The sequence below is a fragment of the Pezoporus flaviventris genome, unplaced genomic scaffold, assembly GCF_033815535.1.
Source record: "Pezoporus flaviventris isolate CSIRO_AGI_PZ_B2104156 unplaced genomic scaffold, CSIRO_AGI_Pfla_v1 ptg000100l, whole genome shotgun sequence".
NCBI classification, from domain to species: domain Eukaryota; kingdom Metazoa; phylum Chordata; class Aves; order Psittaciformes; family Psittacidae; genus Pezoporus; species Pezoporus flaviventris.
The window spans coordinates 1,726,210-1,743,904 of record NW_026892648.1 but is presented as its reverse complement, the minus strand read 5'-3'; the positions used below and the strand labels follow the sequence as shown (position 1 = coordinate 1,743,904).

General features: G+C 41.1%; 1 protein-coding gene across 22 annotated transcripts in view; it reads right to left on the bottom strand.

Annotated features, from left to right (window-relative positions):
• CELF4 (CUGBP Elav-like family member 4) overlaps positions 1-17,695 on the bottom strand; it is a 747,879-nt gene that overhangs the window by 31,673 nt on the left and 698,511 nt on the right. For 19 of the 22 annotated variants that reach the window (XM_061477218.1, XM_061477223.1, XM_061477217.1 and 16 more), the window contains one exon: positions 12,004-14,258. The exons of 1 other annotated variant lie outside the window; for it this stretch is intronic. The gene's annotated coding sequence lies outside the window, so the exon portion shown is untranslated. Of the gene's footprint in view, positions 1-12,003; positions 14,259-16,079; positions 16,168-17,695 lie in introns of those variants that run through there. 2 more of the 22 variants (XR_009747539.1, XM_061477214.1) reach the window with 2 other exon arrangements.

The following is a 17,695-nucleotide window of genomic DNA, read 5'->3' as shown; positions in this document are numbered from 1 at the left end:
TTAAGAAGTAGGTTCCCTGGAATAATGTAGCTCTGCGCTTTGCTGATGGAGTTATCCCTGGGAACCGTGTGAAGAGTTTATTCAGCCTCCAGAGCTGTTCTGAATTTGTAATGAACTTGAAAATCATGCCTCGTGCCTGATCTCCTCCAGAGACTGTTTAACAAAGAGTCAACTCCAGCTAACACCAGGCCCAGCAAATGAAATAGGGCATTTTGGCTAAGTCCAAGTTCTCCCCTGTTTAAACATTGTCACAAAGAAAATTCTGCTGCTCCCAAGTTTTGATCACCTGCAGGAAGGCTGCACCCAAGACAACTGAGGACACGCATTTTAAGCTGAGTGGTTGTTCTATTTCCAGCAAATGACTGGATGCTGGATTTGTGTATAAATTTATAGATGCACAGACATAAGAAATAAATGAAGACAACATATGGATCTAGTAAGATGAGTCTCATGGAACTTGGTTTACCCATCTCCACCTCATAATTGTGTTCCTCGGATTCATCCTTCCTTCAGCAAACTAATCATCCTCTATAGAGATGTGGTAGCAAACAGACAGGCACTGTGTTATATCTGGTATTTGTCAGGCATAGTCACAGGGTTTTTCTCTGTTGACCTGAATAGTTGGTATCTACTTTACTGCTACTTGGTTAGATTTTAAGCTTTGTGGTCTTTGTTCCTGCGATGAAGGGTTTTAGGCACCCTTTACAGTGTGATGAGTGAGATTACGGCTGCTAGAAAAGGACAAACCTTTCCTGCTGAAATACTTTCCACAAAGAAAGGTCAATCTTGATTCCTTCTCCATCCTTCACATCCTTGGGAATTTCTAGTAAGAAAAAAATCCCCAAATTTAAGCCTGCTGGACTTAAAAGACAGTGATATTTGTTCCACGTGTCAGGGTCCATGTGAACTGCGGCAGTACCTGGCAGGAGACTCAGTTTGTGCAAGCTGTGCTTCCATCCTCTGACACTGGGCTTTCTCCTTCAGTGAATGCTCTTTCCCATAAAATACTGAAATATCTTGCTAGTTGGCAACTTTTCTGGAAAGTTTTACTGCTAGTGAATCAACAGTTTACTTCATTAAAAGCTTCTATATTTTGAATGTTTTGGCTCCATATGTGCTGAAAAATGTATGTTTTGTAGGCTGGAATTCGATCTTTTTTGCAGTGAGGTCTGCTAGGAAGACATGTGGGAGGGTCGGCTCCTTTCTTCCTTCCTTCCCCACAAAGTTCAAGTAGGTCAGATGCTACTGTTGGTGATCTAACTTTAGCTTTACTCCTTCAAATCCACACCAGTCTCCTGGACTTGACTTTACAAGTCCTTTCATGTCACTTCACACTGTAGTGGGAGGAAGTGAAAATTACAGGCCACAGGCAGGGTTCCAAAAAGTGCTCTCTCTCAGAAAAGGGCTGGCATCTTTCCACGGGCCTTCATTGTATTTTATAGCCATACTACAGTATTTAACAGCATAATTTAGTAAGTGTCGATACTCTGTCGCAGAGTGTGGAGAAACTGTATTATTCAACCTCTGGCGACGTGCACTGATTCAACTAACGCACTGTAAGGTAACATTAATGTTTTCTGGAAACAAAATTGGAGTCAGAAATGCCCTTATTTGCCATCAGCATAAATACTGGTGTCATCCTGATCAGCACACAGAATTCAAGACCTTTTGCCCTTAAGAGGTGACTCTCTCTTATGTTTTCATTAATTTCCCAACAAATTAGCAACCCCAAGTACAGACACACATTACACTGGTTTATACCTGGTATTAAGACAATTGGGTTTGTGCTGCTCTTTGTGTCACACCTTTACCAGATTTTGAGCAGCACTAGACCATTTATTCACTATTACTGCATATGGTTGTATCTGAATTAGTTCTTCTCATTTACAACATATATGAAATGATTCATGAAAACCGAAGCCCTTGCCATGGATCAAAAATGTGTCTTAAAGATGTCTGCAGAACACAAAATCTGAGTGAAACTCTTTCTCACCCTGACAGCTACGGTGCCTCTCAGTTTTTTGCATGCTTTAAATGCTTGGGGCAAGATAGGTCTGGCTGAGATCCTAGACTGACATCTGATTTAGGGAGTTCCAAGCATGCAGAGATGGGAAAATAGTGAGTCTTCCAGGCTATCACAGAGACCATTTCATGTTTACCCCAGCTGTGCAGCCACCATCTGTATATTACCATATTATCAGGGAGGTCAGCTGTCAAATGAAATATAAAGAGGCAACAGTTGCATCAGAAGCTGGTCAGATATCACCTCCTGAAGAGATTTTAACGTATTCTCCAGTCCAGAAAGCTGTAATAGTCCATCATAATTTCTAGCAGCTGTACCAGATTTTGTACTCAGCATAAAAAACCCCATTGAAACCATGTAATATCATTCTTCATGCTTGCAGTCACAATGTCAGGCCCTTCCTGAAGGACTGGTGCAGTTTGATTTATGCTGTATTGATTTTTGACTTGTAGCTGGGTCTAAGTTGAAGCTTCCTTTGTGCATCAGCCAAAGGGTAGTGACAGTTCCTCAAGTCACCCTTCTCTTAACTTAGAGATGAATTCTAGTATCTGGGCTGTACATGCAACATGTCCTGGATTCAATTCACAGGTAGTAAGGTTGGACTTGGCCTGATGAGGGCAGCTGGTGATAAGCTATCCAGTGAGCACATAGGAAATCACCTCTTCTCCACTGGGTGGAACTGGAACTAGTGTGTGGGGCAGAGTAGTTCCCCATTCTGCACTGAAGTCCTTGTCCCTCTGTACACCCCAACATTTCTTTGGGTAAATCCTTTGTTCTCACCACCCTTTCTACCCACAATCATTATCCTTGTAAAGAAACATGGTCCAGAAAGGGGAAGTAGCAAACCCTGGTAGTTCTACCAGGTTGGACAATGGTGAGGACAGGGCAGCACTGGGTGCCTGTCCCTCAGTGTAGGTATAACTGCAGTTCTGCGAATCTACCTGTGTAAGCTTTGATACTTTTATTTCATGAGAATAATAAAGGACATGGCCAGAAGTCTGATCTGCTGTGAGTAGAGACCGGGTGAGAAAATCACAGAGTTCCCTTTCCATCAGCATTGCTGTGATTTGGGTTCTATACCTGCCTTGTTGGGCAGCTCAGTTGGGTGCCGCCTGTAGTAGGAACATACCTGTAGATTTATGCACCTCTACAGCAATTATAGAGCCATAGAATCATGGACATTCCACACTGGAAGGAACCTTGAAAAATCACCTGGTTGAGCCTTTTGTGGGAAAGAGAATTTAAGTGAGATTATCTAGCATCCTGTCCAATTGCATCTTGAAAATCTCCAGTGATGTGAATCTACCACATCCCTGGGGAGGTTGTTCCAGTAATTGATAGTTCCTACAGTAAAAAATGTTTTTCTTACATAAAAAATGAAGCCTTTCTTGGGATAACCAGTGCTTTTTTTCTCTCATCTTCTCCCTGTGGCTCTTTATGAAGTGAGAATGTCTATCCTTTTTGTAGCCACACTTTAAAATGGTAAAATATTTCTCTATAGCCTTCACCTGAAGTTATCAAAGCGGGCGAGGTTGCAAGAATGAGCTGACTGGGCAATGGACTCTCTTTTGTATTTTTAAAAATCTCCTTTATAAACCTCAGAACTAATATTAGGCAAAGGTATATGTCATTTCACAAATGGGTATAGTGATGTGATGCAACCCAGAAATGATGATGTGTAACACTGCCATAGGCTAAACACCGGCCCATATACACCTTTCAAGATGGCATGTGGCTTGGTAACTGTCCAACCCCGCCATCTGCAGAGACCGAAACTCAATTGCTGTTAATGAGAATGAAATTATGGTGATATTAGCATAATTAAAATGAGAAGAATCCTAGTTCAAGGGTGATTGATGCCCATGGAAAGCTTTGGAGGGAAGCAGAAAAGGTAGGTCCAAGACTGTTGGCTCAGACTTCATTTACCTGCACAATTTCTCCAAGTACAGGAGGATGGTCCTCAAAAGAAAAAAAATGTTTAATGCGGCTACTGACTGGTATTAAATAAATTATGCATGTTGGCAGAGCAATAGATAAGAATAGCGGAAAACACACTGTGAAAGGAACCAGAAGAATTGCTGTCATAAATCTCTCCAAACTATTCTAGTCAGAGAGAGGCTAAAATCTAAGCAGGTTAACGGGAACATTAGGAAGGGGACTTTGGAAGAAACCCATAGCTCTGTAGCTTTGCTGACACGAGTTTTGCCCATGTGTCCACCCTCTAAGAAGAGGAGCAATGGTTGGGCAGGGAAAGGAATGGGTTGTGAAGATGTGACATTGCAGCTTAGGTTGTTTGGCTTTTGGGTTTTAGTTTTTATTCGAGGGAGGTTAAAAGGACTCCAGGTGTTCTCTCTAGAAAAAAAGAGATTAGAAGGCAACATTAATCAAATTTGCAGCATATTCAAACAAGTAGATAAAGAAGAAAGAAAGAAAAAAATGCTCTCAAATGTTTTTTCTAATGAATGCATATTTTAGCTGAAGAATTCACAGGGGTCAACATGGAAAAAGACATGTATATATGCAAGACTAAGGTTAGAAGGCAAAGTGGGATTATTTTCAAAGCTTATAAATAATTTAACTGTTGGAAGAAAAATGCAGAGGTTTCTGTTGATCTTATTGCCAAAGGAATGACTTTAGGCCTGATAAAGTAAGGGGCTAAAGGGGTTTTCACACAGAAGGATGTCAAAGCATAGCTGTTTGTCTACTACAACTTGTCACAACAGTCATGGTTTTATTGGGTAAAAGATGGGCATGTTGGGACAGGATATTCTGGCTCCTTTGACACATTAAAATGCCTGTATCCAATGCTAAATGACCTTTACATTGGAAAGCAATTGCAGTTTCTTGTTGACTTTTGTAAAGTGTTCACTGAAAGCAGTTGTAAGTGTTCCTGTTAACTTTTTTGCTGCAGAAAGAGGCCATTGCTGAATGCTTTTGACAACCCCACTTGCACAAACCTGGAAGGACCTTTACAAAGGACCAGTCACTGGAAAAAATTGAGAGGCAGAGTGCTTTTTTCCTTACGTTTCTAGTTACCATAAAAACTGTGCAACTTCACAGTGATGAGGACAGGTCACGTAAGAGCTTTGTATCTATTTTACAAACGATGATCCATGCCACCACCACACCTTCTCGGTCTCTCCATCAGTCACTTTATACAGTTTAGTCATACAGTCAAGTGGCTGCAGCTCTCAAAGTCTCTCTTTCATATAGTTTCTGTTCCTGCCAGATGACGATGACCAATAACTGCCCCTCTGGCTCATATTACAGTTTTGTTTTAATTAACTGATCTGTATTTAAATGTGCATTTCCAGACAGTGAGAAAAGCTGGATTGACTGCCCTGAAACCTTCTTTCTGTGAAGCTATAGTCTCTTTCCCTTAACACTGCTCAGGCCTGTTGACTAGAAGTCACTACTGCTCAGCTCAGGGAAGAGATGCACAGAAAATCCATCAGTTCTCTTCAGTACACAGAACATGACCATGTGTGTACTCTCTGAGGCTATTTTAAACTGTAGGTACAGACCACGGTTAATCTGTTTTACTTTCGGCTGCACTTGGTTTTTTTCAGTTACTGCCTTCCAACTGACATTTAGGGGTTTCCATCTGTACCAGAAGGGTTTCCTAATTAAGCCAGGTGTAATGCTTGGCCATGACCAACCATCCATCACCCTGGGACAGGCAAGACAAGTCTGCTTGCTTAAGCCTTGCAGAACTAACCCCTGAGAAGTGAGATCTCACTCATTGGGCTTGTTCAGCCTGGAGAAGAAAAGGATGTGGGGAGACCTTGAGCAGCTCCCAGTGCCTAAAGGGGCTGACAAGAAACCTGGAAGGGGCTTTTGACAAGGGCCTGTAGTGACAGGACAAGGGAGGATGACTTTAAACTGAAAGAGGAAAGATTGAGATGAGCTCCTAGGCAGAAGCTCTTCCCTGTGAGGGTGCTGAGGTGCTGGCACAGGGTGCCCAAAGAAGCTGTGGCTGCCCCATCCCTGGCAGTGTTCAAGGGCAGGTTGGACACAGGGGCTTGGAGCAAGCTGCTCTAGTGGAAGGTGTCCCTGCCCATGGCAGGGGGTTGGAACTGGGTGAGCTTTAAGATTCCTTCCAACTCAAACCATTCTGTGATTCTATGATTCATTTATTGGCTCCTCTGATAAAAGAGCAATGAAATCACCAGGCAGGCTCATGAACAATGATATAGACCCATCTGATCTAGGACCATCAAAAGGGTTCTCATAGGAAGGCTTACTAACCAGCTGGATGGCAAGCATCTGTCACTAGTGATGTGGTATAGAAGCAGAGCAAGGTCCAGTCAGGCCAAGTTTGTCCTTTCATCCCAGCTGCACAGACCTCTGCCCACTTCACCACCTACAGTCATCTTTAAATCTGATGGATTAAAACCCTTCCTACAGGCTGGATTTGGTGGTATCAACCCTTTCACGGAAGGAAAAAGTCCCTAGTCTTCGATTAAATTGGATCTGGACTGTAAGTCTTTCAAGCAAATGTGTTACTTTGTGTAGATTCTCTACCTCTGAGAAAATAAAACACCTTAAGTGTTCAGTATTTCACCCAAACTCAGCTCTCTCCCTCCACTGCAAAAGCATGGTAGTCAGGGAGAGAAAATATTTGCTTGGTAAAGCTTTAAGATCAGGCTTTTGGACTGGAAACTGAAAGGTATAAATAAGCCAGATATAGGGAAATTCCTCCTTAAGCTGCAGAGCTTAAGCTGCAGAGCCAGCTTTTTCTCAAGCTCTTTATCCTGTTTTGGCTTGAATGACGCTGTGCAGCCCAGTCATCAGGACAGGAGTTTTGACATTCACCTACCAAGCCACCTCCTGAGTGGGATGCTCAGACTGGGCAGGGGAGGCTAATTACTGGTCCCACACATAGGGCCAGCCTGCTCTTCTCTGGTTGCAATGTGTCTCAAACTAATCATGTGCTTCTTCTCATATCCAAAACTTGGCTGCTTGCTGCTTATCAGCTAGCAGAAGTGCTCACAGGGACTCAGACCCCCCATGTCTTTGGCATTTGGGCTGTGGAAAGCTAACACAGATGTTCTGGATAGCTGTCCCTTGGGGCTGGGAGAATATCTCTTTGTCATCAGTCCTCTGGTCACCTACCCTCAAAACAAACCAGGCGGCTCCCCAGAGCCAACTCTAGTGCACTTGTATGAAACGTGATACAAAGTGCTAGCTTGATGATTATTGTGCTAAATTAGAGAAATAGAGCGTGCTGTGATTGCCACAGAAAGCAACAATAACAGAGCAGACCGAGGAGAAGGAGTTAAAACAAAAAAAACATTGGGCTGACACTTTTCTTCTGTGTTTATATGCCATTGTAACAGTGGCTGGGGCTTCTCTTGGCTTGGCTTAAAAAAGCTATTGCAAATATCTAGCACTTGATGACAGATGGCTCACCAATACAGCAAGGACCATTGTCTCACTTAATAGCTCTTTGTTCTAGCTGAAAGAAGTTAATCTTTCCTTGTAGGAGGTGGTAGGAGGATCTGTGTACAATGTGCCTTCTGACAACTGTTCCAGTTTTGGAGTCTGTTCTGTAGCTCACTGAACTGGAATCGTCTCCCTTACCCTCTGGAGGAGGGACTCACAAAGGAGGCGTCACAGTCATCACGCCTAATTTGTGAGTGCTTTGCTATTTGCTAGGACTCACAACACTGAATTAGGTAATTGTATTCTCTGCGCTAAGTATGGAAAAGTGAAACACATGATCCGATGTGCCTCAAAGGATGAGGAAAAGTTTAGGGCCTCTGTCTCTCCCAGGAGGAGAGGTTCCCATTTTTGGGATGCCATGCTGTGGCTCTCCACTGGGGAGAGTTAGCTCACCCACTCACCAGCTGCCTACAGACTTGTGTGTTATATCTCTTCTTTTTAACAGCTAAAAGCAATAGCTGACACCCAGCAATGCATACATCCCAGGAGAGTGCCATGAGCAGCAGGCTAAGGTGTACCAATGGGGGGACTCCGCTGTTCTTTGCTCCTTCAAGGTCGCCTGTGTGATGCATATTCATGGGACCACTGTTAGGAGCCTAATTCTCTTAGGAGAGGTTATGGAGCCCTTCACTCTCAGTTTCCATTTCTATTTCCACCTTTTAAACCAAATGAGGAGTTGTGAATACATATCTGGGCTGCTCTGCAGCTGTATAATCAGGGCCAGCTTCTATGTCATGGGAGTCTCAGGGGACAAATCCCTTCCTCCAGCTGGCCAAAGGAGAATCTGAACCTATGCTCATCATATTTCATGTGAATTCTTTGCACACCATGAGGGTGCAGCTTACAAGAAGAGGGAATGCTTACCTGTATGTGTACAAGGAACCTCCTTCCCCAGACTTGAGGTGGCCTGTGCCAAGTTCAGAACTTATCAGACTGAGACCCAGAATTCAGAATGGTTTATGAATGCCCTGGTCAGAGGATTTGTGCTCCCAAGGTGTTTCTTTCCACCAGAACCAGTGTGTGTTTACCAGAAACATTGCTGTATCGGGTATGTTTAAGGTTGGATGGGCAATAATGAAAGCATCTACAATAGCAGTGGTGAGTGCAAGTGTGCAAAGGGACAGGGGTTTGTGCAACCTGGTCTAGTAGGTGTCCCTGCCCATGCAGGGGGCTTGGACTAAATGACCTTTAAAGGTCCCTTCCAACCCAAGCCTTTGCTGATTCTGTTTCTATGAGACATTGGAGTGATCTCATTCCCTTAATAAATGGAGAGCAAGGGCTCTGATTTGGCACCTTCTGAATATTTTCCTGGGATGTGTTTGCTCTGTTGGGCTTACTGTCATGAGAAGGAAGCTGTGTGATTGAAAATCTGTTTCTCTCAACAGATTTTAATCAAGAAGTAGGACAGCAGTGTTACTCCAAAAGGCATTTTCAGACTCTGCAGCAGGCTGACTTGAGACTGTGGCCTGTTCCTGTTTCATTAACTCTGAAGCGGTAGGAAAAGCCAGGTAGTTTCAAATGAAGTTCGTTAAGAGACTTTCCTAGGCCACAGCATCAGCAGCTTCCTTTTCCAAGTGATTCTGTGCACAAGCTTGCACCAGCTGCTTGGGTAGTGTCTGCTCTGAAGCACCCAGTGATGTGCATATCCCCATCTGCCAACCCTCTGTGATGTGTGAGTTCTTCCTGGGAACACAAACGTGAGCACTGCACATGCTTCTAGACCCATGGGGTGGTCACTGCCCTGGTGTATTTGGGATTGGAACAAGTATGTTGTTGGAAACAGGAATATTCAAGGAATAAAAGTCCTCGCCTTGCTTCACAAGGACATTTCTGAGTGGTATCACAATATTAGATACGTGAAGGGAAAACAGACAGAGCTCAGATCATCTTGTAATAAAAGAAACCTGTCTCATGGACACCTGCCTGGAGTGGGGATGGGGTGGAAGTGGGGAGAGGAATTTTTTCCTCTTGTGTTTGTGCAAAGAAAGAGTGGCTATGTCAGTAAATGGTGATATGAAGGAGTGACTCAAGGAAGGCATTTACAGCTTTCTTAGAGACATAAAAATGTGATTAGTGTCTGAGATGTCTCCATGGGACTCCAGAAAGAATGACTGTAAACCATGCCGTGTACTTGTACCAAAGGTTGCCCCCAGCTATTCAAGGGGATGGGATTGCAGTTTACTGTAATCATACTGATGCCAAGGACTGCTGTGGCGAAGGATGGATGTTTGACCTTTAATAAACCTTTAGTTTCATGTAATGTGATTTACCCGCCTCAGATAAAAGACAGGAGCCAGCATCAGCCAGCTAGTGGCTTTAGAACCTCTGTAATAGAGTGTGGTGCCCAGTCTGCTGTATCCTGGTGCACATGGGCAGGCAGCTACAGGCTTTCAGGTTGGCTTGGCTTCTTTCTTCATTTTCATTACTTAGGACTTAAGGTTTTCCTTGGCTGCTGCTTGGCCCTGCAGGTACAGTCCCATGTTGAAATGGGCCTATTGCTTTGCTTTACGGCACCTATAGTGTAAAGGGGTGAACTTTCTTTGGTAAGGAGCATGGATTATCCGTATGACAAGCAGTTAAATCTTAGAACAGGGCTGATATGTTTGTACAGCCCAGAGAAGGGTGCTTAAACCAACCATAAGACCATATCTACATTTGTGCTTCAGCACACCATGTTCTGGTCCATGTGTCTACCATAAACAGAGTTTTGAGTGTGGCAAACATGTTCAGGCAGCAGCGTGGTCACAGCACTGCTTTATTCTCCAGCACACCAGTGTAAAAGAACCTCCAATGGGCTAACAGCAGTCCCACTCTGTTTTTAGGGACTGGACTTGGAGATATACCCTCTCTTAGAGCTTGCATTTCAATTCATGGGGAAGTGTTGGGAGAAAGGTGAAAGCCATGCATGCTCCCTCCTGGCTGTCCCCACTGGTCCCCATAGTCAGATTCCCCAATTCAGTAACCCCAGTGGCGTTTCTGCAAAGTCAGTTATTTTTTGGGGTACCGACCTGTGCCATAAAGGCAGCTTTAATGGTATTTTCTAACCTCCTCTTTGGAGATGGTTTCTCCCCTGCACTGGGTATTTTGTCTTCTGTGTATTGAAGGGTACCTGGAACAAGACTCTGAAATCTTGTCTCACAGTCATCAGCCCCCAGCCCCCAGCTGTGTCCCAGCGGCCAGAAGTGTACCCAGCTGGATGCCCCAGGGATGCAGCGCATCCTACTCAGGCTTTATGGCCGTGTCCTTGCAGATGCATCAGGATATACCTCACAGTCCCAAATCCACTGCAGAGACATAGCATCTACCTCAAAGCAGGCAAGGAAGGGCTCTGGAAAGCGTGAGAGTCACAAGGGAAAGTGGGGAGGGCAGCCTGAGAAACGGGGAGGGATTAGGCAGCACCTTCTAATGGTACGTTTGCTGTGCCACTGTGGGAAATAGAGCCTTCCCAATTTGTTGTGGGGTGTTCCATCTTCAGAGGGTGATCTTCTCCAGCTCCACCTTAATTCTCAACCCAGCCCAGTCAGAGAATGTGTCTCTGTTCTCTTCATCCCCACAGCTCAGGGCAGGCCACTGAATGGCCTTTGGAGCAGAAAACTCTTCTTACTAGAGACTTAACCCTAATTTTCTAGCTCAGTTACATTTGAGGTCAATTCCCGCATCTTTAGCCTACTCAGCCCTCTCCAGAGCATCTTGTCTGCCGAAAAACAAAGATACCAAAAGTCAGAGATGGGGTTGGGGTGTATGTATGCTTTTCTGTATTTGCCTTTACCTTCAGATGAAAAGAAAATACTGACCATATTATCTCCTTGTATTCACCACCTGATTCACATTTCATTTATTTCTATAGCCCTGAACAGACATTAGTAACTCATAATAGTAATAATAGGAGTTTCTACTAATAGAACTCCTTCCATCTGTGGAGTTCAAATTATGGACAAGCACCATTAGCCCCATTTAGAGATGGATTTAGCTGGTGCAACTTGTCCAAATGCAGATGTGGCTGCAAGAATCAGGAAGAAAAGGCAAAGGCTTCAGCTTTCAGCCTCAGCTCAGCTCATCTGGTACAGCCATTTGGGGAGCGGGGGAGAAATATAATCATTCAAAAGACAAGATGTGAGGGATGCTCAGGAAGAAATTGAACCTCATCTCTGGAGACTGCTGAATTTCACAAGGTATTCCCAGAGCAGCAAAAGGAGCAATGTCCCGAGCTTTGGCCTCTATACTTATCAGCATGAAAAAACCATGAGTGTGAAATCAAACAACAGGCTTCAAATGGGAGCTACAATGACTCTAATTTCTATGTACCGTTATTTGATCTTCTAACCTACTAGGTTTAAGGTAAACCACAGTGGAATATCAAGCAGATGTTAAATGAAACAGTGCCATTAATTCAATCCAATGAGATACGTTTCATATAACAAAGGGATTTGTTCTGATACTCAAACAATGTATATTAATGAAAGAGTTGAAATAGATTCATTTTGTTCTCAAAGCAAACACATTAAGGAAAGCCATCAAGAAGTAAAGAACATGCCTTTTTTTTTTTTTTTTTTTTAAACTGTGCTTTATTTAGGGCTAAGCTGGAAAGCGTCATTCAATAATTACAGAAGATTACAAGGAGTTTTAGGGAATTGAGAGTGAAAGAGCAGTTGTATGGAACTGCAGCTGCGTTACACATCTGTACTTCCTAGCTGTGGGCTCAGTCTGACTGAGTTCTTACTCATGTAGAAAACCCTCTAAATCCCCATGGGAGTTCTGACAGGAGAAGGACTCGTAAGATGAGGCCCGTTAGGGAATTAAAATTAAAATAAAAATAACAAAATTAAAAAAAAAAAAAAAAAAAAGAGAAAGGAAGAAAGTTTGAGATCAAGATAAAAAACAGTAAGGAAACCAAACAAGAACATTAAAACAGTAAAACCATATAAAGGATCAGAAACAATTATCACACTGCTCAATCAATGCAACAAGTGTGAGAATGATGTAAATCAAGTTTTAAGACTGTGAAAATAAATTATAATAAATATGATATACTTTAAAATATATGTGTTCTTAAATAATTCATTGTTTTTCTGAGTCAGATTTTTTAAAGCAATGTCTTATTTTTTAACTGCTCTAAAGTCATTTACCAAAGATAAATATCGTGCTTTCATTAAATAGTTTTCCTTGTTTTTCTCTATCATTACAATTAAAAGTCCTACAAAATATGCAAATTTATTTACAGAGAAACAGAGCCAGCATCTTTATTTTTTTTAAACATCCCCCTGTTTTTTCAAAATTCCTTGTAAACAGTTTCAGAAGTTCTTCAAAGAGATTGTTTCCTTATGTTTTTTTTTGTTTATTTTTTCTTTTTTATTTTTTTTATTCTTTTTTTATTTTTATTTTTTAAGATTAAGGTTCTAGGCTAACACCTTGCCCTGAAGGTTTCTAGAGCAAATATGGAAGCTACTAAAGCATAGGATGATGGGAATTTTGCGGACAGCAGATCATGAAGACATGAAGCGTTTAGCTGTGTTTCATTGTTCAAGTTAGAACTAACGTCTGATAAAAAGACAGCTGTTTTTTTTTTTTTCTTTTTTTCCCATTTGCATTGTCTACAGAATTGAGTTTCGTTTCGTTTATTTTTTTTTAATAGCTGGAATGCTCGCAGTTAAAAAAGCTGCCAAAATAGCCATTTCTCTCCTCTTTCTCCTCGATAAATAACAGCATCCAACAGCAATTGGCAGAGAGTAGGAATTTATGCTCAATCTAAACTCTACAAAAAATTACAGTTCTACAACATCTTTGTTTTTAGCATTAACGCTAACTTCTATGTAGTTATTTTTTTTTTTGCTTTTTTTATTTTTTTCTTTTTATGTTGTCTAATTTTTTCTATTATATAGGTATTTTAAACTTTCTTTTTTTAAATTCTGTACAACTATTAGGATTTTAAATGGGGAGAGTTAGAAGCATTTACAAACCTTTTTTTGTTTTCCATTTAATATCAACCATCTTTCCTTTCTCTTCTCTATGCCTTTTAATGTATTTATTTATGTATTTATTTATTTACTTTTTTGCTTTTCATAGATATCCATCTTACCTGCCTTTAACAGCGCAATCCTTACGTATTATACAGAAAACCATATGAAAGCTTCATAGACTCTAATTAATGTATAACCAAAGAACCTCCCAAAGTATCAAAGAACTATTATCTTGCCGTTTTAAAAGCATTTAAGCGTTATTATTATTTTTTTTTTTAATTTTTACATATTTCTTATAATCGCTCTCAAAAACTGTTTTAGGAACAGCTCAGAGAAAAGGAAAGAACTTCCATATTTTACATACAGCTACAAGTCTGCGGTAAAAAGTTTTGTCCTTTGGTCCCCATATAGCTAAGGAATGACAGATAAAGATGCTCAGTGACTGTTACCATGGGTCACACATGATAACCGCATCCTTGGTGGCAAACAGGCACTCCTTTGCCAGTATCCAGGTTTGCATCTCCTGTTTGAAGAAAAGCCGCTGTGGTGATATCAGTGTCTCTTCAGAAATCCTGGTTGATCTTGATCCTGTTCTGATTTTACTTATGTATTTGTTTGTTTGTTTTCAAGCGCATGTCCTTCGAAGTCAGCAGATGTGATACTTTCCTTGAAGAAATGTTACAGTCTAAACAATCAAAGAGAGAATAATTCTGAAGTCTTCAGCTTGATTGATATTTGCTGATATGTCAAAGGTGTAATCCAACAGTTCCTGTTTTTTTTTAATATATATATACTTTTTTTTTTTTCTAAATGTAGCCCATTCAGCTGCTGCCCTAAAAAATGAAGCAGATCATTGCAAATTAAATCAAAAAGAGGAGGAGGAAGTAGGGAAGGAGGGGGGATATTTGGAACTGGGGGAAAAAAGACCTAAAATGAAAATGAAATTTTAAACAAGCCTGTTCTTTTGGGCCCAATCCTGCTCCTTTTGAAAGTCATGGATGTTTTCTTCTCCCTTCAATTGGGACAGGATGGGGCATCTGGTTTGGTGTTTTGCTTTCGAAGGCATTGGCTCTGATTCTGCTCCCACTCAACGTCAACAGAAAGATTCCCCTTGACTTCAGTGAGAACTGGATCAAACCCGAAGTGAGCAAGGTAGTCACGATCATGATAGAGAAAAATACAATTGTTCCTAATAATTGTAATGACAATAATAAATCAATAGTAGGGTATGTCTACTTAAATCTGTATGTGCAGATAGCTGCATTTTAATTATTTTTAAGTGATACTTTACAATGCCAGATCACAATCTCACTCGGTGAGCTTTTGCAGTGTGAAAGGCATTGACAAAGAATTCTTCTACATTTTAATGGGTGCCATCTATGACAGTGTATGAGCTTTCTGTGGAGACATAGCTGCCAATAACATCTACTCCTTTGTGAATGTCAGAAAGTAAGACTTTGAACAGGCAATTTATAGGAGGTTAAATAAAAAGAAGACTGTTGGAATAAACTTTTTTTTTTAAAAAAAAAGTAAAGCTAACATTTCTTAAATAAAAAAGTTATTTAAAAAAAATGTAATCATGATCCGACTAGGCTTGACATTTAAGTAGGATGCTTAATCATTAAGGATTAGCTCTTATCTCTTTCTAGCAAGCAGGTTCTTCTTATACACTTGGTGATTTATTACATCAAGAAACTTAGAAACTGCAAAAGGTCCACTCTGGTGGAAAAGTGTCATGCGGAATATCAATCCATGCTGGCAGGTTTTCACACTGTTGGTTCAACAAACAGCAAACCGTACACAGCAGTCTAAACAATTACAACACCAAAAATAATAATAGAATAAAAAAATAAAAAACACTCGTCAAGGACCCTTTTTCAGTTGTAAACAAAAAGATGCATTTTGCTTTTTGATCTGTATGGGTTTTTTTCCCACTCAAAACCATCCCTCCCTCCCCCGAACAATTAATTTTGGCTGGAGTTGCTGTAATATGGAACCTTAGAATTAGGAATTCTTGAAAAGACACACAATGAGGCTTTTCTTGGGGTTGCTTTTTTTGCATTGCTATAGTTTTCAAACTACTGTTACTATCATTACTTATCATTACTCTTTTTTTCTTTTTTTTTTTTTTAATTTTTAGAGAGCGATTTGAAATATCCTAAGGGAAAAAAAAATGGTGTCAATTGAAAAAGGCCCCCAATTCTCCGGAAAAAAAAATTAATCACAAGATTTCCAGTGCAAAAAAATTAACCACGCATTTTTTTCTCTCTCTTTTTTTTTTCCAAATTATCTGTAGTTACAACAATCCCATTTTTTTTTTTTCTAAATAATTAGGAATCCATCTTTTTTTTTCTTTCTATGTGACATCTAAAGAAGCATAAAACGCTGACGAGAAATCAAACAACAAATAAAGAAACCACTGCAAGCACCAAAAACGAAACGAAAATGAGCACAGCAAAAAATTGTGGCAGCACAAAGTCAAAAAAGGCACATGTGATCATGACTGGCCAATCATCAACTGATACAACATCCAAGAAAAATGCTTCAATCACGGCACCTGCACGAAACTTGACGGCATGTCATGCAACCAATTCTTAGCTTGTTACATGACGCCATCATGTCACACTTTCAACTTCGAGTTGATTTGAACTTACGGCCTGGGGGACTGTATTCTCCACTTTCATGTCATTACGTGAACTTTTTTCCTAGCTCAGCGCGAGACTGTGGTGGATTTGACTGGCTCTTGGTTGGTTTTGTTGGAATTTGATTGAATGACAAAAGAAGAAAAGATTTTTTTTATATATATATTTATATATAGTGTGGAACAGGGGAAAGGTGGGGAAAGAAGATATATATAAAAATAATAATTGAAAAAAAAGTTACAAACACAGCATTAGTCAAAAAGATCTAATGGAAATACTTGCCATTAAACTATAGAAAATGAAAAAAAGAAAAAGAGAGCAAACCAAGCTAACTGAACAGAAAGAAAAGAAAAAAAGGAAGAAAAGAAAGAAAAGGGAAAAAAAAGGATGGAGGAGGCCTAGCCAGAGACACACACATAAAACACACGCTTAAATGTAGACACACGATCAACAGTGAACAGTTATGCAGCGGCTGTTGAGGAGAGCATGCACTGAATGAATGAGCGCAGACAGAGATCGTTTTGCAAAGTCTGGAAAATAAATACATTTGCTGGCAACCAGAATGCTTTCGTTAGCACCAGCCTTTCCCACACCACCCCCAGCATCCTGGGCTTTGCTGGACAGCCAGCCAAACTCCTCCAGGAGCCTTTCCACTTCCTTGGATGGACTCTGGAGCAGGTACCGCTCTAATTCGATTACATCCCAAGTTTTAAATGGGGGAGTAATAGACCAAGAGCTGCTTTGGCTACTGATAATAACAATAATAATAATAATAAATAAATATAAAAATTAAAATAAAACAAAAGAAAAAGAAAAGCAACTGCTGCTGGTTGCTGCATATCCATTTAGCAGTTCACAGGACGGCGCGCTTTGAAACACAGCAATGCTGGTATGGTGTGGGAAGCAGACTTGTAGGAGGACTTGGATGGTACGATGGTCCCTAAATCAGCACCATTAAAAGAAGAACATTTACTCCTTTGGTGTTTGGCTCTGGCCTGAATTTAAAAAATGATGGAAAAAAAGAAGAGAATGGAAAAGGAGGAGGAAGAGGGAGGAAGAGGGGGAGGGGGAGAGAAAGGGAAAGTGGAAGAGAAGAGATAGAAGAAGACAAGAAAAGAGAGAAGAAGGGAACGGAGAAGAGAGAGGAGGAGAGGAGAGGAGGGGAGGGGAGGGGAGGGGAGGGGAGAGGAGAGGAGAGGAGAGGAGAGGAGAGGAGAGGAGAGGAGAGGAGAGGAAAGAAAACCAATAAAAAGTAAAAAGAAAGTGCCATGGGCTGGTTGCTACAATCTCCAGAAACACCCTGTTCCTTTCCTACAAAGGAAAATATCCCTTTAACGGCCCAGTGAGTTTTGCCTCAGTAAATACCAAAAATCACTGCACACAACGGTACACTTGTCTCAGTCAGTAGCTCTTCACCCTGTTCTTCAGGTATTGCCTTTCTCTCCCCTTGGCAGGGCTCATACCTCTCCTCCCAGCCTATTTCTGAAAAGTCACTGCACACAACTGAGATTTCTCCTTGCAGTGGGGTGTTACAAGAATCCTGTTGGCAGTTCTCAGCCTGAAGTCATGCACATTGGCTAGAGAAGATTCTTTCTCTGGCTTTCTATTTTTTATTCTTTCTATAATTT